This window comes from Hyposmocoma kahamanoa, unplaced genomic scaffold (genome assembly GCF_003589595.1).
Source record: "Hyposmocoma kahamanoa isolate Upper Pololo Valley unplaced genomic scaffold, ASM358959v1 93, whole genome shotgun sequence".
Lineage (NCBI taxonomy): Eukaryota > Metazoa > Arthropoda > Insecta > Lepidoptera > Cosmopterigidae > Hyposmocoma > Hyposmocoma kahamanoa.
Genome location: NW_020654810.1, coordinates 4,562,775 through 4,583,845, shown reverse-complemented (window position 1 = coordinate 4,583,845; position 21,071 = coordinate 4,562,775). Strand labels below are relative to the sequence as shown.

General features: G+C 38.5%; 1 protein-coding gene across 4 annotated transcripts in view; it reads left to right on the top strand.

Moving 5' to 3' along the window:
- Positions 1-21,071, top strand: part of LOC113237569 (E3 ubiquitin-protein ligase HECW2) — a 159,773-nt gene that overhangs the window by 1,618 nt on the left and 137,084 nt on the right. For 2 of the 4 annotated variants that reach the window (XM_026474132.1, XM_026474128.1), the window contains exon 1: positions 4,739-5,059. The exons of 1 other annotated variant lie outside the window; for it this stretch is intronic. The gene's annotated coding sequence lies outside the window, so the exon portion shown is untranslated. Of the gene's footprint in view, positions 1-4,738; positions 5,060-13,568; positions 13,579-21,071 lie in introns of those variants that run through there. One more of the 4 variants, XM_026474131.1, reaches the window with a different exon arrangement.

Below are 21,071 nucleotides of genomic sequence, written 5' to 3'. Positions count from 1 at the left end.
CGAGTAACATTCCGTAACTCGGTGCAGTTGTAACGCGTAACCGTTACAGCGCCGCTAGGAGACCGTTTATTGCATTAATTGACAGCAGGAAGCTGGTTTGCACCCGTCTCCGTGCTTCGATGGCTTGCTACTTGTTAGAAATCCTAACGCATTTAATATCAGGGCTATTATATTCCTTGACTGTTCTAGGATAATCTGATGTATGTTTGCTTCACCTTGGCAAGACAAAACAATTTCAACGCCTACCATCATAAAAAATAATTGAAAACACGTAGTTTTTATATTAACTTAACACAAAAAAAAATACGAAGAAAAAAATTATATATATATCGCTCCCCATGAGGAGTCATGGAAAAATTATATAAGTGGAGTTACATTAAAAACGTTTATTGCTGCATTAGATACAGAAAAATATAACCCACATCCTCTCCAACACTTGTTACTCTATCGACTAATATTTTAGAGTATTTGAATACCTAAATGTTCAGTTTTCTGTTTATCGTAATAGATTTTTTATAACAAACGAATTAAACCTTAACCACTGCAATATGATCGGCTTTTTTTAAGAACTTTAGTCGTTTGTCGCCTCAAGTCTTTCAGCTATTGCCTTTAGATGGCAGTACATGTCAATATAAAATCAAAACGTATTAAAAACTTGCAATAACAGATATTGATCTTTCAACGAAATGCCAACTAGGTAAAATTTAATGTTACATCCTTTTAAATTAGAAACTGCGACCAATCATTATCAAGACTTCATAGTGTTTAACATTATGATAGTGTAAGTTTTGAAAGCAGGGGTTCTGATAGTAATCGATGCTAAAAGCACTTCAATTGATTTCTTTCATTCGTGGTATATACTACCTCGCAGTCAATAACACTATCGAAAATTGTAATCAGTCTTTTTTTTCATAGCACTACCTTTCTGATCGATTACGTTGTAATGTACTTTTAATTACGATGTACCAATAATGTTATGTTCGCTTGGTCATTGACGATTACCTCACTCAGTTACGCATTCTGCCCGTAGTCGTACATCTAGAAAGCAGTAATTATCCTTTTAAAGTCTCGGGGGTGTATCTTGTAAGCAATCCTCGCCCACACTTACTTTAATTGTGCCTTCTCGCAACCTGTTGGTTACTGCAGTGGAATTATATTGTAAATCGATACCGCCCTACCACTTGAGTGCTTGTGAACTTGTTTTATGGGACTGGAAATCCCTGTAATCGTAGGAGCTTTAAACTAAAGTTAGCGATACAAAATCAGACAATTTTTTTTCAAATCTACATTTATTTAAGAGCTTTGATCATTATTAAAATTCAAATATTTTATTTCAGAAAATAATAACCATAATAACAACTACCCACCCATAGCCCCGCACTAGGAAAACCCTGTATCGCGGGTGGCATGGACACACACACACACAGACAACGAGATAAATAAATGTAAGCCATACAAATATTTCTCCCGGCCCGAGAATCGAAACCGGGACCGCTGTGTGACTGTCCAGTATGGTAGCCGTTCGGCCGCAGAGGCACATTGGTTAGTGAACAATACAAACTTACACACTAATTGCAATTAACTTTTATAGTTAAATAAATTACTCCACTAATTTGTTATAATTATGAAACAAAGATACATTACATACTAAAGTTAGTAATTATAAATACACGCTAAGTTTGGGGTATACACATGAGGTTTGGTCCAGTGTTCAAAGAATGAATTTTGTATCCGACCAGCAATGATACTCAAGAGGCTGTTACATCTGCCACGTACTCTGCGCAACAAGGAGGCCACTCGCTTTTGCATAACTGCAGCATAACCATCTACTTGTGCATCAGCTAACATTCCCGAGGCGTTGCAGAATCGCGGAAGAATTGAACACGTCAGCTCTATCAGAGAAATTATGAGTCAAGATAATTCCAACTTTTTCATGAAAACGAAACCGTTCTCAAAATCTATCCGCTTTCGCAGTGTTCGTTATCATGGTCTCACCAACGACAACCTAAATGCATACGGAAGTCATCATCAAAACGAATCATGAGCCCAAAAACAAGGTACCTAGCTGCTGTACACTGTTGAGGAGTTCCTAGCTTGTTATTTTTGCAAACAGCCACATTTATGTACTAATTTTGTGCTCCTCGAATTTAGTGAAAAAAAAAAAATTAAGAAACAAAAAACGAAATTCGAAAAAGTAGCAAAAAAACGAATTTTGTGAAAAAAATAAAGAAACAAAAAACAAAATAAAAACAGAACAGGTCCAGAAATAAAGTTGGCGTAGTGTTCATTGGAGGTATCGATCTATGGGCGAAGTTTTATTGAAATCGGTTAATGGAAAGCGAGTAAAATTCAATAAACCGGATTGATCCCTTACTTTGCCACTCTTAGTGGTGGAATATTTTCTTTGAATTTGAATAGGACCCTTACTGAGTTAATCCTTTTCCAACAAAAATAGAATTATCGAAATCGGCTTACACATGTCGGAGAAATCGAGTAGCGTACACACAAAAAATACAGTCGAATTGAGAACCTCCTCCTTTTTTGAAGTGGGTTAAAAACACTTAATAGAATCTAAACAATCAAAATGCTACCTAACTATTATACATGTACACGAATGTAGTGATTGTGTCGAGTGTAATATATCCTGGGAAAGTTTCTATTTTGTCCTTACAATATTGCCCAGGCAATTGTAATATTTGAGCTGATATTTTACGAGGCTAGTGTTTGGACCTTATGCCTTAAGTGGGTTTACGGAGTGTAAGGACATAGCAAATGTGCAATATTGCGTAATCTTCTTTACAAACCTAAAATTACCGTGGTGCTGACCCCTTAGCTGACCTTTTGGTTCTGCGAGCCTTCTTATGCATTTAACAGAAGAGTGTAAAACCGGATACTCAGTAGCGTAACGTTACCAAAAATCATAGTGTGCAGTGAGCCGATGCTAACGATATGGACCCCCTTAGGCTACGGAGAGACGTTGGCTCTCTGTGTGTGTTCTACCGTCTTCATAACGGAGAGTGCTCAGAGGAACTTTTCGAACTGGTGCCACCGTCAAGTTTCCACCGTCGCCGAATGAGTAGAGCCCACCCCCACATCTCGGATGCCTGGCATTTTAAGAACATGCGGGCATCTCGTTTGTTCCTTTTTGTACCTGTAAGATGTGGAATGATCTTCCTCCTGAAGTATTCCTTTGCGCTATGACATGGGGTTCTTCAAAAAGCGTGTTTACAGGACTCTCAAAGGATGACCACCTCCCATCAAGTGGCTCGTCTTCGTTTGCCTCCTTCTTTACAGATCAAATCGGCTTAAAAGTTTTCTTGAAACGTCATTTATTATTGATGCAATAATGAAATCATATCAAACGAATTTTACGGCTCACAGGTTAAAGGTTAAGTTTGTTTAACAACTTTCTTAACACTGATCTACTCAGAACCAAATAGTCGGTTAAGGGTCAGGTACCTTAGGCATCGACTGTAATTACGGTGTTCTAATAAATGTATGTAAAACTAAAATAATGTAATCGCAAATTTAAGAATTGTAATGTTTCTAGTTTTAATTAATTATGCATAAGTACGGGGGTTATCGCACAACTGAACATAAATTAAGTCTGCGAATGTATGTATACTTGTGGCTTCAATAAGTACAAAAATAAGGATTAGTTTATTTACTCCACTTCAAGGGACTTAATAATTAAGAATTGTAATGTTTCTAGTTTTAATTAATTATGCATAAGTACGCGGGTTATCGAACAATTGAACATAAATTAAGTCTGCGAATGTATGTATACTTGTGGCTTCAATAAGTACAAAAAATAAGGATTAGTTTATTTACTCCACTTCCAAAACAAAATATTGTTCAATTGTATGCCGACGTAACACGTTCATTGACAAGTACCTAACCTTCATTGAACAAAATCCACTCGGAATATTAAAACAACGTGAGGCAATGCTGGTCTGGGCACGTGCTGTGCAAAGGCTGTTACATAAACCGCTGCATTAACAGTCTCAGCCTTTCACCAACACCGGGGCTTGTAATTTTCTTGCTAGTACTTCTAATAACTTCGAGAAACCGTGATGGCAAACGCAACGGTATCCGCGGATTTGCGGACGATTTACTTTTAGTATCGCTGTGAAATGTTCGTTCCTGAATTTATGGCGCTGCATTGGAAACCAATATCCGCGATTGTTATCTGAATAATGCGAAGACCTCGATATTATACGAGTTCGAATTTCTCCAGACTTTCGCCGTGTGTGTATTCTTTTAATTTGAGTGTCAGGTCGCGGTCGCTTGCATGACCGGTCCTCATTGTTGCAAGTTGTTGTCGCCTTGCAATTATAATATTATGTATTCTCACAAACCTTGCGTTTTGCAGTTCCATTAAACCGCTGTCGACAAAGACAGGAAGCTGACTTGCAATTCTGTATTACAATTACTGCAACACCACTGTATCTGCATTAAGTATATCTCCAATGAACAATACGCCCGCCAGCTTAATTTATGGACCTGTTCTGTTTTTTGTTTCTTCTTTATTTCACAAAATTTGTTTCTTTTTTTCGATTTTGTTTTGTTTTTTACAAAATTCGAGGCGCATGATGTTAGTAAATAAATATGGCTGTTTACGCGAATGAGCGAAAAATAAAGTTGGCATAGTGGTCATTGGAGGCATCGATTTGGTGACGGTAGGTGCGTGTAGGTCACCACCTCGGTGTCCGCATGAATGAGCCGATTATGACGACCCCCGCGCGCCCGCTCTGCCCCGCCACTCGATTTGTGAATGAAGCCCCCACCGGCGCGTGCCGCCTTGCCGCTCGCGCTCAGTCGCGCCTACGACGAACGCGCAGTCACGCGAGCGCATGTTTCAATTTCAAATTTTGACGTCTCGAAATTTGAAAACCGTGCGAGTTGTTTTACGTTCCTAACGATTAGCACTTGAGTGGAAGTTATTAGCTTGTTGCACTGCTGATGTGCAATAACCGCCGTGAGTCGCAGAGCAGGTAACTGGACTACGAAACCTGCCTTTGGGAAAGCCAACATCGTCAGACACCCATCGACGTAAACGGTAAGTACTCAGGCAAAATTCCTTTGATAACTTAAAGGAATAGGTTGGCTAGGTGACACGTAGCTTGGCTGCATTGAACGAAAAATACGATTGTGGGCAGAGTTGTAGGTGGTGCCCACGTAACTCTAATATGGTAGGTGTAGCACGTCTTCAAAACTAGCACTTTTGTATAGGCAGATAGTTGTCCTATAGGTGTATGATTTATTAAATGCTTTCTCTTATTAATCTAATCATTTGGGTACTCGGAATATATTGACCAATTTTAGTTGTTTTATCCGATATTTTTGTTTTCTATTAAGCTCGATAATCTGCTCCCGATAAAAGTATAATTATGTTGGGATTTAAGATTTTAGAATAAAAAAAAACAATTTAGAATCAAACCAGGATACCTACTGTATAATTTGTCACAACGCCGTGACCATACTGACAAATGTAAGTATACGCAATAGAATTTAAAAGATCGCCATTGGCGAGAATTTGAAAACTAGACAGATGCATTTTGGGTTTTTGTTTACAAAAACGGTCAAATTTTAGGCGCCATTTTAACAATAGTACCTACGTCTCAGGCGCTAAAGTCTACTTTACCTGGTGTGGCATAGCAAATTTTTTTCACAACAACCTCTCGGCAGGCGAAATTGATGAGCTCCTATTGTTTGCTAACATAATATTGATCGGTTTTCATTTTGGACCGCTTCATTTTACACGTTTTAAACGTGTTGTCGTTTGTTTAAGAGTTATTAATTTCAACCTTGTTTAATTATACGTAGGTTGGAAATTAAGAATAACAACATCAAATGACACTTATTTTTTTCCGATCTAAATCCCTGTTATTTGTGTTCTCAAATCAACCAATGTTTTGGTCTATGAGACGTGTCACCCATGACATGGCAGTCGTGATTTTAGGACCGGTAAAGGACCCGGAACTTTGGTTTGTTGTAGATTTGAAAAAATACTTTTATTTCCTATGCGTAACAGTCCCGCATCTTTCTACAACAACTACACTTTCTACAATAAGCTTTGTTTATAGTGACCCTCTCTATCAACCTCTTGGTTATGCGGGAAGGACACTATAACCCGTCCGCGCATACGAACCTTATAATCATATGCGTAACAAACGCCAAAACCTAAGAACTCGATACAAAATCAAAATTCGATTCCGAAAGTAGTTTCTGAGAGCAAAATACTTGATTTCATGCCAATCCCTGCACACGCCGGGAAACTAATTGAATATTCAATAAAACAAACGGATTAATTGGATCAATAAGATCCTCCACGTGTAGGTTCATAATAATTGAGCCTTAGTTTTATAGTTTAATTATAAACAATTCTACAGAAAGCTATAATATAACTTGACTGTCACTGATACCTTAATAAAACTAGTCAATCAAAGAGCTCTAGACTAATAAAATGTACATAAAAATTTTGATAGCTGATAATCGAGAAGCCCACGAGACACATAATAGCACCTTTTGAGAAAATATCGGCCATTTATGTTCCCCATTGAAGCCACAAATATTTTCTTCGTGTGTGATTTATAATCAAGTTAGTTTTTTTTTATTTCTTAGAGCTTGGCTAATAAAACGCCCATCCATCACGATCGTCGGCGGATATTAAATTGACACGCCTCCAGCACTCCCTCTTCCCATTACTATGATATTACACTTGCAAGTCTAAGTACTTGCTTCGCTACTTCGTTCCACTTCATTTCGCTGTAATGGGATGAGTAGAATAATAATAATAACGCAGACACTCATACTCCGCACTAGGGAAACCCTGTGTCGCGGGTGCCATGAAGACACATAGAGAACCACAACAGCCAAACACACGAGAGAAACAAATGCAGACCATACAAATATTTCTTCCGGATTCGAACTACAAATAAATGACAGACCAAGATAAGCAGGCAAAATGCACTATAGTCTAAACATTTAGGGCGCGTTCAAATTATTAATTAAATATAAATTTTCATTAAATTTTCCCATGCATTTTTTTTGTTGTTTTACATTAGCTATAAATTTTTCAGTTCGATTTTCATCCATCGTGGTTAATTTGAAAAATTAACGTATACACCTCACTAACCGTGACTGTAGCGTGACAGTCGCGCGGCAGTCGCGCGGTTGCAGAACTTCTAGAAATTGTATGAGAAATGACAGTCCAGTCGCACGGCCGCCGCGAGGCTGCAGCGCGTCTAACAGCGGCTATTTTGAACGCGTCTTTACTTATTTAACAAGAATATTTTCTTTTAATGAAAAACCTACCCCAAAAGTTTGTGGAATTACATCTATTTGTCAAATTTTATTGAAATCGGTTAACGAAAAGTGGGAAAAATCCAATAGCCACAGAACCATATTCATCCCCTGATTATACTCTTAGAGGTGGAATATTTTCTTCAAATTTGAAAGGGACGACCACTTCACAAATGTCAAAGTAATCTCGTAACATACACATAAAATACGGTCGAATTGAGAACCTCTTCCATTTTGGAAGTCGGTTAAATGTGTAATTATTGCCTTAACAAAAATTAGGCTTCCATTAATTGCTTTGACTAAAAGCTATTCCTGCCGCCAAGCAGTAATGTCAGCATTACTGTGTACCGGTTTTGAAGGGTTAGGGTGCTGGTGAAATTACAGGCACGTGTGGGTTGTCAACTTATGTCTTTGCTATTTAAACTGTTATGTACAGGCGTGTAGCTTACCATCAGGCGCACGACTTGTTCGTCCCGTCACTTGATATAATTAAAAAAAGCTAAAGTATTCATTTTCAACTACTACAACTACAGATATCAATTCACATGTAGTTGATAGCTCTTTGCCGTCAGATTATAATGAAATATATCATCTAAAGAACTAAAAAAAATAAAAAATAGAAGAAACTTACACTTAAACTTACTTAAGAAACGTAAAATAGAAGAACAAAATGTTGTCACTACTTTTAGTAAATAGAGTCGCGTTTTGCGCAACGTCTTCTTCGCTTTTCGGCTGACGCCGATTCCCATGGTGACCCCTAAAAGCTGTTAAGATCGCCAACGACCGCGACCATATTTTTTAAAGTAAATAGATTTCATTATTTATACAAAGATCGAACACAAAGTAATTTTCCTTCGATCGAGTCGAAACCTGTGTATGAGAAAACCAAACTCTGCAACTGAGCTAGAGATCGAGTCAGCAGACGTTACAAATTTATTATAGATCTTTTGTGTTATGAATGTACTCGATCAGGAGGTCTATTACGAAAACGAAGCAACGATCGAAGATCGTTATTTGACATAAGTATTTGTCGTCAAATGACAGCTATCGAATGCAATTTTGGCAATACTTTTATCGTGAAACTGATAAGTGTAGGACGTATGAGCTTCGTTCCGGACACAGTCACGTAGTGTCGTATTTTTGGTAGACTTCCTGAACCACTACCTAGCCTTGGAGCAAAGACAGCGATGGAACGAGCTCACCCAGAAGGTGCCTATTTAGTCGCATCATAAAGATACACGGGTACGTGCTCGGAAACACAGTCGCATTATTGCAAATCCGTACCGATTTCGGAGTTTGAAATGGGTGTGAAGTAATATCCTCTTGTGATTATTGACACGATTATGGAATTAAGTTGCCGGTGGACGTGTTTATGAAACAATCTATCAGTGATGACGGGCGACCGGTCAGTGGCCGGCGGATATTTAATCGACACGCCCTCGTTTCTGTGATGCCGGGAATCGCTTCAGTTTTACCCCATTAACGGCTATTCCATTCCAGTGGCTTCAATATTCAGTATCTTTATAAATAGACTGGATGTTACATATATTTTAAGGCTAAGATTTGCAAAACGATCTTCGAAAAAATAATTAGTAATTTGTGATAGCCGAAACGAACCCGGAACAGCATAATGGACCACCTTGAGAGTATACCCTTTTAAACAAGAAAGAATTTTCAAAACTGGTTCGCAATTGATGGAGAAATCGATATATACGCGGACATGCCTATAAAATTTGAGGATTTCCCTCGATTTCTATGGGATACCCCCCATCAGATTCTGACTTGGCGACAATGGGACCACCACGAGAGTGCACCCTTTCAAACGAAAAAAGAATCTTCGAAATCGGTCTACAAGTGACGGAGTAATTTGAAAACATACATAAAACGTAAATACAGCCGAACGTATAACCTCCTTCTTTTTTTCAAGTCGGTTAACTACGAAGTAAACTCAAAGTTTGATTTAATTTCTTGCTTCGTTCGTTTTATGACATTTATCATACTAACATTCTTAATCAGTTGTCTCTAGTTACAGGTTTCTTTTAGTTATAATCATAACGTAATAAAGGATGATAGCCTAGAGCAAGATGGTAGGATGGTCGTTCGTTTAAGTTGTCTGCTACTACTTGGTAGTCAACCGGTGACCATGAACTGTGTAACCGCTCTAAAATTTTAATAATTTAATTTTAAAATTAGGAGAAGAATGATAATCGCTTACACTGGATTGTTACAAATCTTCGGGAGGCAAGAAACTTAAAAAAAACATCCAGGTCAAACGACATTATAAAAAAAACAAAATTGGACAGAATTAAGGAGTGATAATCGCTTTGTATTTACAAAATCGTTCCTGTATAGAACTTTTCTAGCTTTTTATGTAGTCAGAACAGCCGAAGCATTAACTGAAACAGGTTTTTGAAAACCAATAAAGCGAAAACTTCTTGCCAGTGCCCGTATACACGAAGATAAATCCATTTTTAGGCACCAACAACAATGCCATTTTTGACTTTTTGTTATAACCTTATAACTCATCATTGATTTTATAGTCTCTGTTTCCTGAATTTTATTTCGTTTCTTTTATAAATTATGATTGAAACTGTACACTGCAATTTACTGCCTTTGTTGCATTAGTAACAGAAAAAAATCGCATAATTAACGCTGAACATAAAGAACAAAAAGTCCCGAGAAAATAAAAAAAGAATTGATGCTCGTGTCAAGTTATTTCAAGTGCAAAGCGAATAATTAATTAATTAAGAGTCTTTGTGCAACTCAGCGCAGGTCTTATTCCAGTTTTTGCTGTTAGAGATTTCGTTGAACTTTGCGCTGATATTGTTTGATTGTCTGATGATTCCCACGAAGTTTCGACGGGACTCTAAACTGCTATTAGTCAAGTGCTGCGTTGCGGCAAGTGAAAGAAACTGTGAGACCGTTTCTCACGGCCGGGGCTTAGAAACCAAGCGAAGCTTTGCTAAGACTTGGAGTTTAATTACGACACCGATGCTTTGCGGCGAGTGTTCTACCTTGGTGTTACTAATTAAACTTGTTTTTTTCGTGTTTTACTTGGAACTTTGTCACAGCATTCAATGATGCACTGACTGTATGTAATTTTGTCTTTTGTCGAGCCAACAATCTCGTTAAAGCAAATTACTCCCTGACACGTCGTAAAGACATTAACTTTACACTCCAAGAGTGGAGCATTGTTGCTCAGTAAAATCACTGAGAGGAAACGATAAATTATATTTGAAGTTTATACGATCGACCGGTAATGGACTATGCGCTCGCGATTGCCTGGCTGTACGGCGCAACTCTCAAAGAGTTTGTTTGAATCTCTTATTAACACCCGGTGTATTAATATCAAACTTACGGAAGGCTAAAATGATGTGATAATGATCAAGCAACTCAAAGTAATATGAACTCATTAAATATGTCCATGAGTGCAATCAACAAAGGCTGCAAACAACTCGTAAGCAAATTACTGTAATACAAAAGACCGAAAACCTGAGCCGGAACAGAGGTTTGCTTGACTTTTGAGCGTTTATTAATATTTGTCCCTTCCGGAACAGCCCTCAAAAGAGGGTGCGAGTCGTTGGAGCAAAAACGGAAGTAGCATGCGTTCGCCATACCTTAGTTCCGTAATTGGTGGCACGGGCTGCGTTTCCGTTTTCTGTGATTCTAATAATAGTAATAATGTGTGTTTTTTAGGTTTGTTGCCGCCACACAAAATTAACATATTCTTTGAAAGAGCGCTTACATCTTTCTTTAATTTGCACTTCTGGACTTACTTTACGAATTAATAGCAATTAAAGCCAACTGTAAGCGATCAGGAGATCACTTGTACACAATTCTTGGCCGTAATATGACATAGTGGCACTTCACGTTTATTTTATGGTAATTGCTAATAACCTTAGCAATTAATTACGCATTCTTGTCATTTATTATAACATTTCTGCATGACTTGATTAACGCCTTGTAAATTCTGACATCGTCAACGCTTTAATCTTGTCCTATTTTTGTATACTACAATGTCACTACACGTGTCTAGCAGCTAACGTATATATATATTAGACGGTATGATTTCAAGAGAAACTGATGTATTATTTTAGTGTCTATCTACATCCAATTAACGTTCGTCATAGTCATCGTATCAAACGTGACTGGCATATCTCTTGCACTTTTCAAGTTTTATTGTCTTGCCTTGTATACCTCTAAAGGACACCGGCTGGACCTATCAAGGACGATTGCTCATAATCCGGTGAGTATAGTCACGTCTGCAAACAGTATTGCCATAGAAGCCCTCAGAACGTGACAAAAGATTTTTGCTTATTTTCCCAAGACCTTTTTTCTTGCGTCTATAAAAAGATTAGTGAAGGGTCGAGGTGCTAATGCATGTGTGTACGCACATCCGGTCCGACGAGGTCCGTTAATTGGTCTGGGTAAAAGGGATATCGTGTACCGTGCCCCCCACGCCCCTTGCCCCAGCTTCCTGTCACAACGGGCGACAGGTCGCAGTCGTGACAATCGGCCACATTAAAGAAAATGCACCTTAAAAGGGGAGTTATCCAATTAGCCGTCGGTTTATCACCCCCTACCGCGTTTTGTCTTTAATCGACAGCCATAATGTTTTACGAATCGGTCGGAACTGTTGTCATATATTATTTAGGTTTAGTTTTACCTTTGTCATTGGACCTTGCTGCATTTTCTTGCAGAATATAATATGATTTGCAAATACCAAACAACCTGTTCTGAGAACGTTTTTGTATCGCCCGTTGACGGAGGTATTTTTTCTCTGTTAATGAACTGGTCTTCAATTATCTTTACAACGATTATCCTAGTTTTTGTTCCATTTTCAATGCAATAGATCTGTGGACGCAAGCTGCTAAGGTAATACGTCTTTGTAGACGAAGTCCTACAAAAAGTAACATGCCTCTATACAAATTATCTGTCTCTAACTTGAGATATGTTAATAGATAATTGATTATCTTTGCAACATTTGTATTCTATTAAATAATCTGAATATCAACTTGTATTCAAAATGCATTTTTTGCAGTTTTTTTTTATTTGAATCATACGAGTTAAACTTCCTAAGAGTCTGCAATTATTGTAACTACGGAATCGTAAAGCGTAGCCCCAGTAGGCAGGTATACATCTTCGTTATTCGTAGTCTGAACAGAATGCCAGTTTCCCATGACGGGCTTCTGGAGTGTGACCGTCTGCACCATCATTTGTGTTTATATTCAAGCTAGCATGTAGCTTCTAACTGTGCGTTACATCATTGAAGAATATTCTCACAAAGAAGTGATAGACGTGAATGCATTGCTACATTACAATTATAACAACATATAAAATGTTTGCTGCTTTCCTGACTCAAATCTGTAAGGACTGTTTCGCTTGTAAATTCTTAAAAGTTTACAACTAGAATGCATATTGCGATCCAAGTTGGAACAATAAAGGTGCCGTCCGCAGAACTGGACATTGGACATCGAACAATCGGAGTGCTTCCTTGAAGTTCCGAATGGACTGGTTATGAATGGAGAGGGCGTACACACCGATGAAAACAATAGGTGTTAACTCGCGCGTTTAGTACCAGTTCAAAAGAGGATGCGGCCTGATTATTGACTAGTTTCACGGGAAATTTGTATGATACGTCAGGTGTATTGCAGCGGAGTACAGTGTATGTATATTTGTACACAATCTATCATTGTTTACTTAGAATCTGCAATGAACGTAGCCGATGACGGATCTGAAGTACGTGTTTATCTTCTGTTTCTCTTGTAAACACCGGTATTGACTAGCAGTTTGTTTTGTTACGAAGTGGCTATTGTTATCAATGGCATCAGATGCGTTTAGATTCTTCGTTAAAGCAGATCATGCATTTGTATAGTGCTTTGTATATTTGTGACAAACATTTAATCCTTTTGCGGATCTCGAATAAGAGACCTAATAATAATCGTATAAGAAACTCAAACATTTCATTTCTATTTTTATGGCCGTCAATGTTTATCCAGGTTTGTGATGGAAGCATGATTTAGTACGGATGGAGAGTGCCCCGGTTCCGGTGCCAGCGGTGTGTGCGCAGGAAACCCGCAGGATATATGAGATTAGAATCGCGAGCCGGCGGACGATGGAGTGGACCACTTGCGATATGTCGTGCGCACTTCCCATATCCGCTTATCAAAGTAGCTAGAAACGGATACCAATGGGATTTATTACAATGCCGAGATATCAACTGGTCACAGAATTTCACTTCGACATATCGACGCACACCCTCAGGACATGTAGGTACGTCACGTTGATACAAAGATGCGCATTTCTGAACAAACCCTATTGAATATGTAATGCGATTGTATGTAGGCTCACTTTTAATTCTCTTCGAATCACCGATCTTATTTTCAATGTTTTTCGTTGTCCGACAGACGGAAGTCATTATGCGTTTTCCGCTGTGTAACGTACTGTTGTAAAAATATATTCATTAAAACAGCGATCAACAGTTCAAGTCGACGGAATCTTTCTCCCCGAGGTCTTTGTTTCGATATTATCATAAAATACACTATGTATTTTCAGGTTTTATGCCCGTTTCTGTATGTGCACGATTTTCGACATTTATTTTTAAATATTTATGTCATGGGTCCATGCCGCGTCTCGATGGGGCGGCCTCTTGCAACACTCGTGGGCATGCGACAAATATTGACTCGACAAATATTTGAAGAGTACCACGGCGGTCGTTTCTTTGTGCACTCTGTAGGTGGTGCGGTAGCGTGCTCAGACAACGCTTTGCCTGTAAACCACGAGATAAGTACCCTGTTTGTATAAAACAAATGATGTTTGCCCATTTAATGTCCTGTGGATTGTAGGTACGGATCATTGACGAGCGGATAGATGCGTCCTCACGTTCTATTTGCATTAGCTTATGGCGTGCATTTAATGCCACAATGGCCTATGGTTTTATGTTACATGGTCGACTACTAACTGGCTAATATGCGAACATCTCATTGATACTTGGCCAGTTATGAATTTGTTATTAAAGGGCTTCGTGTTTTAATACTTTCTGGTTTTACGTACTTGTACAATTAACATTTGGCGCTATCAGATTGAATGTTCAGCAAAACAATAGTCAATTTAATAAATTACTCGTTACGCTACGAGCGTAGTTCTCTTGCCAAAACATCTAATATCCGTAAACACGTTTCGTCAAGGCCGTCTATGTTTACGCCTCTACTAGTACTAACTTCCAAACAAATGTGGTCGCATCGGAGCGCTGGAGCTAGGGGCAAATAGCTTATAAAAAGCACGGGGTAAGCCTGATAGTTTTATAAACGTCGGTTAGTCGTTTGTTGCAAATCGCCAACGGAAACGAGTGCCAGTAATGAGCTTCGGATGTCGCTCAGCTATTGTGCCGAGCTAATAGATATCGACTTCCTTAGTTTAGTTATTGGTGGTAACAACATCGAGCTCTAATGAGGCATTGTTCCTACACGTCAGGAAATCTGCATCTTGTTCGGTTTTCAAGACGCAGATCTGCGTTGTGGTACTATAGTTACGCATCAGAGCAATTCGCGATCAGAGATATACGTATGGTTCGTATTTGCAAATCCAGGCCAGCGTTTGTTCACGGATTTGCAACAGCAATTCAACCGACGCGAAATGATAATGTCTGTGGCAGTCTGCTGTTAACGTCGAACGGTGCCAAGAATCAAAGTTCGTGCAGGAGATTTAGGTATCACCCGGAGCCGTAGTAAATCATAGATCACGATTCGGCCCTTGCATCTATTATTCGTTGTACACCATAGTGAACATTACTGTGTTCCGGCTTTGAAGGGTAATGATGCTGATGAAATTACATGGTACTTGTCAACTTATGTCTCATGGTGACGCAGTGGCAGTGCACCTTAGATATTTGAGATTTAAAACTCTGAGTAGCACTGCAACTGCCGTGGACAGGCGTGTTGCTGACTACCAGACGCACGACTTGTTTATAGTTACTTGGTATTATAAAAAAAGTATATATAAATTTCAATAACGGGTACTCTAAACACTCTTTCGGGGTAAACATTTAAAATTTTATTTGCTCTGGCGAATGGTTCAACGGGAACATCCGGGGTTGAACGTCTCTAGCACGTTCCGTACTTTGCCTGTGAATCCGAACTTGTGCATCTTCATTAAAGGAAATAGAATAATACTAAATTCATTGATGATTTGAACTGCGTCTTGCGCAGTGTTGTTGTTTGTTTACATTTGGATCCCAATGAGCAAATAGACAACTAAATAAACAAGAGACCAGATGTAGTTACCTGCATCATTAGCCCTCGCCCGTAATCCCTCATCGGCACGGGCAGGCACGCTTCTAATGTAGGTTACCGTGTCGCTTCCATCATTCAAGGTTAAAAAACTAACCTGCACTGCTTAGCACATATGTTTACCTGCTATGAATACAAAATCTCAAACTATATTTAACATATTTATTTAATGAAATTAATACCAGTTACGATATTTGTGTCCTTGATAATGTTGGACTGGATGTTTCACTTCCTGTTACGAAGCGAATTGTATACCCAGAGCACGTCACTCATTCAGAATCAATCAAAGGATCTTGAATGAGAAATTTTTACGGCGTACATATAGAGTACGAATGTTATAACGTAATTAATGTGCCAGCGTAGACGTTTCCTGTTATAAAATCATTGTGCGATGTTATCCAATAAGGAAAATTGACATCTTCATTTTGTTTTTTTCTGTTTAACGTTTTTCCTACTAATATTAATCAATAAATATTAATTGTCACAACAGTTAATATGTTGTTCAAGTTGATACTTGCAACAATTATATATAAACACACATATACTTATAACTAATTTTGCTTTCATTATGTTTTCAATAAATAAATGATTTATTTATTATTATTTATTACTGATGTAGAACCCTTGCTCTAAGAACTTGTTTCGAAGATAATGAATGAAGGAGATATATAATGGGTATAGAGAAATAAAATAAAAACGATAACAATATCCTTGTAGCTATTTCTAGTTTGAAGTGTTGCTATAGTTTCTATTGAGTCAGTCGCGATGCGAGTTCGCGGCGACGAGGGCTAAAGGGCCGTCCTGCCAAGGACAACTGGTTCGTTAGGGCCATTCATAGATGCCTACGTCCCTGCGCCGACCCCCTGTTCCGAGAGCCGGCGCGTCCCGTCGCGACAAGGTACTCCTCCAAGCGCTACATTGCCCGATTGATCCGAAGAATCGAACCTGCAGTAAAAAGACACCACTCGTAATTCACCGGATGCACTAACGAGTATAAATTTTTTAAGTCTCACCATGCGGCATTAGTTTATTTTTCTTGAAGGCCGTATTTCCGCTACGTCTTTGCACATACCCACTGCACATGGTACTTATAGGTGTTTTATCCAACTCGTGTTATTTACTACGCGAAATAGCTACAGGGCGACGCGTTTGCGGTTTCCTCCGAGTCAACCGTTCTGAATAGACTTTAATAAATGGGAGATGAGGCTTTTGATGTGAATAGAACGCGCGCTAGATTCATGGAATCACATTTGTATAGCCGGGAAATAACATGAATATCGCAATCATATTATGTAGGATGCGACATCGCTTTATGGGGTGTCGTCTGTGGTTTCGTTCGAGATTTTTACGACTATTGCATTCCAGTCCCTGCCCACTGCAATGAAATATTAATGAGCCCTCCATCAACCTCCAAATGGGTGACTTGTTATTCATATCTGAAATGATCGAAGGATAATATGGTTCACTCATACGAGTATGGGTCTTATGTGGGAGGAAATTAGTAATGAATCACCTCGTAGTTCGTTAAGTATCGGAGGAGCTGCGCCGTAGTTCGGACGTGCATTGTGGGCAATTCGTCATGATTTGCGTATGTAAATCAATGGAGTTTTGGTTGCGGGGGCGTAACGGTATTTTCGTCGGTCCACGGCAGGAAAGCGAATGCTATAAACACACTTTCAGTCTTGTAACTATAGTGCCGTTTGTAAAGAGAGCTGGATAAATAATGATTGATGTAGGAGTTGATGTGGAAAGGAAACGTGAGATAAGAAACCTCTTGTGCAGTTTGGGAGGCACGTGTTCATCCATTTGGTCACCGGATTATAGAGCGGGTACCGACCGGCCCCCCACGGTACTTGTTAACGAGATAGGCACCGCGTCACCAGTCTCATCTTTATGATCCTATTTTACAAGTCGTTTTATTTCTGCCCCAATCATTTGTCTCGCATATGAATTATTTATAAACCTTAATCCGTAAAAGACAGGTTCTTGGAGCATTTCTGCGTGAATGTGAATAATTTTAAACGACTTTTATAGTTTCGTTGCTTATTATTTTTCAAGGCGGAGTTCAAGAATTTAGAGTCTTGCATAAATTAATTACATTCGATTTGCAATTTACCGTTTCACTAATAAGGCACTTTTGTAAAAAAATGAACTACTTCCTGTTTACGAAAATTTTATCGCATAGTGCTGTTATGTTTCTGTTAGTTATAATTAATGCGTGTGGTCGAAATTCTTATTGTTATTAAATATTTAATACTTAGTAAAAGAAATATTTGTCTATAAATTATATTTATTTATTTAAAATTGTGTAATTGGTATTATAAAAAAGAATAAAAAAGGTTGTTTTAATTTATGCTAATCACGAGTACTGGAATAGTCGAAAAGGCGAAAGCGCCATTTCGATTTTTTTTAGAGGAGCATATTTTAGGTTTTAACAACAACAGCCTGTCGCAGTCCACTGCTGGACATAGGTCTCTCCTAATTCGCGTCATTTCGCCCGGTCCTCAGCTCGTCGCATCCATCCGCTGCAAGCGGCCTTTCGCAAATCGTCATTCCATCTGACCAGGACTTTTAAAATATTTATGTCCTGTTTGAAAATTAAATTTTGGTTTTAATTAAGTTAAAGTTCTAAAATTGAATTTATATCCAGACTTAAATATTTTAAAACAGTCGTGAAAAACTGAAACTTGTTCCCCTGAATTTTTTTTCGAAATGGCGCTTTAGCCTTTCTACAATACGCTATCAAAACGGTATCATTTGTCCAAAAGTTTGTCACTTAAAAATTCTTAAGACATCTCAACACATTCGTAAGATCTGCTGGCTCAGTCTGTAGCTCAATCGGTAAAAACTGTGGCCCCGGCATGGCAACAAATGCTGGTTCAAGTCAGTCACATCGAAGGAATTTTTCTTTGTGAAGCTCGATCGTCGTGTCATTAATAATAACAAACTAGCGGAGTATTATCACAAAAAATATATAAATATCATAGTGGTACCACATCGTGACAAATAAATAAAAAACACGTAATAAATTTGACGCTTTTGAGCAAAAACTGCATATATTTGGCCAGTCACGTTCAGACGAAGCGAGTAAGGTTTTACAATAAAATGATGATATCATCACGTGCCAAGTCAGTTAAGGTAATGCAAATGACACTTACTGCAACTAATTTGGCGCGGAGAAAGTAAAATCCGAGCGGTCGACGTCCTATTTTCTATAGACATGTACAATATTGCACCTATACTTTGTTACTTGCAAATGGCAAGGTGAGGAAAGAAAGCATTGCAAAATTACTAATTAACTGAAATGTCGCAAATCGTCTGATACCCAAAATGACTAAGTGATAGAACGACTTATTACTGCTACTTGGCAGTAAGTTTAAGGCGAAATGATATCGTGGTTGCGTAGGCTTTAGACGCGGGGAAATTCATTACAGAGCGTTTGAACATTTGCCTTTTATAAATAAATTATACTGTCTTGCTGTAACATAAGCTCATAGTTTCCTGGCGTATTAAACACGAGAGAGAAAACTGATTTTTAATCTTTGTATGTATGTTACATGCAATAACTCCGTCGGCATTTGTTAACTAATTTTGATGAGTCTTTTTTTGTTGGAAATGACGTACCTCAGCAGTGGTCTAAGTTTGAAGAAATTATTCCACCTTTTAGGGTGGGAAACTAGGGGGATGAATCCGGTTTCCGGTTGAAAAACAGATGTAATTCCACGAACTTTTAGGCTGGTTGTTTTAGTACTTTATACTGAGATTCTAGATAAAAATGAAAATTTTGCGTAATTTTTTTTTTTTCGAGTGACATTTTAGAAGTCAATCGTGATTCGGGCCCCACTGATGAGAATCTTTAAAACAGATTAAAATTCGTATTTTTTAATGTAGAAAAACAATTTTCCGTGTGGGCGAAATAATTCAAAACGTTTATTTTGGATCTCACTTACCTTAAGTAGATTGCCACTTGAATTAACGCATTCGATTTAACGCGTTCTACACCATAATAAATACGGAATACTTTTCGAAATATATTCGATTTAGACGCTTTATGCCAGTGTGGTGAACTATGACCTAAATTTCCTTTTTAGAGTATACCCGTGAACAGCGGTGTATGTAGGTTGATAAAGTATTATCTATTAAAGGGATTGTACAGTTTACGATCGAATAAATTAAATGCGAAAAATAATAATCGGCTTATAAGCTCTAGGCGCTTGATGATACTTAAAAACTTAATCCTGCTTAAGAATGATGGATCTATTTTTATGATGGATTGCCCTTGGAGGTGTGAAGCGTTTCCGTTCATAGGCCTAATGTGTTTATTCCATTTTTTTATTATATTTATATTTCATTATTAGTTTCTGTTACATACCATTACGTAATCTTATGATGCAAACGCAAATATAGCAAACATTCCGTTTTACATAACTAGTAAATTACCTTTCCTGGTTAGACCTAAATTATGTAAGTCTTTACAACGACAGGCAATATGTTGAGATCTAACAAGCCTGGGGCACTCTGGGTTGCCACTATAGGGGACTCTATCATCGCCCCCAGATGAAACACCCACGTCCGCCTTCGTGTTGCTATGCAATGCCTCCCTACGCATCTTTCTCTGGAAGGACAGACAATATCTACCCACTGTCACTGTAATTACCGCATCAAACGTGGCATCACCTTATCCAAATACTAAGGAAATGGTGTCAGATTTTTGGTACACATACACAGCTACTTGTGGAAGCTGTCACTCCCACGGAGACATATATCAGTTACCAAGGATCGATTGAATTATATCAATGTGTAGAATGAATGTGGTGGGCGATCGGTCGACGAACTGCGCGGGCGCTGCCGGTGGTGCGCTCTAATTCAATTTAACAACAATCCACCGCACACGACCAACGATCCATACCACTGTCACTGATGTGTTACTCAACAATCATTATATTGAATAACACCCAAGGGATTAGCTAGATCATAATATATTCATTTTTAAATTAAAAATGCGCCCGAACAACTTTTCGTTATCATGGCATGAAATTATTTTTGGTGCACACGTCGACAAACACCTTAAATTAGAGACAGAGAAACTACAAAAATGTTTTCTATTGGCTTTTGTTCCCACGTCGACGTGAAAGTGATTATTATGCTGATAAATTCGCCTTTACTGACCAGATTTGCGATGTTTCGAATCACCTTGAATGCCGGATGCCGGCGTCCTGACGGTGGAGTTATCGACTGTCGATCGTGTGAGCGTTTTGCCATATTTTACACCCGTCAGTCTGTTTGTCTTTGTGGCTGCGAGATCCGTTTTTATTTTACGACCGTCCACGTCCGCTGCGAGGAGACCTCGCCCAAGGTCAATGTTTCAAGCGATCAACCGACGCATCAATTGGAATCGTAAATAGACTGCCCGTTGCGATCTGTATGAGCATAAAGACCGTTGTTATGTGGCGATTAAATCGTGACCGTGTAAAATAT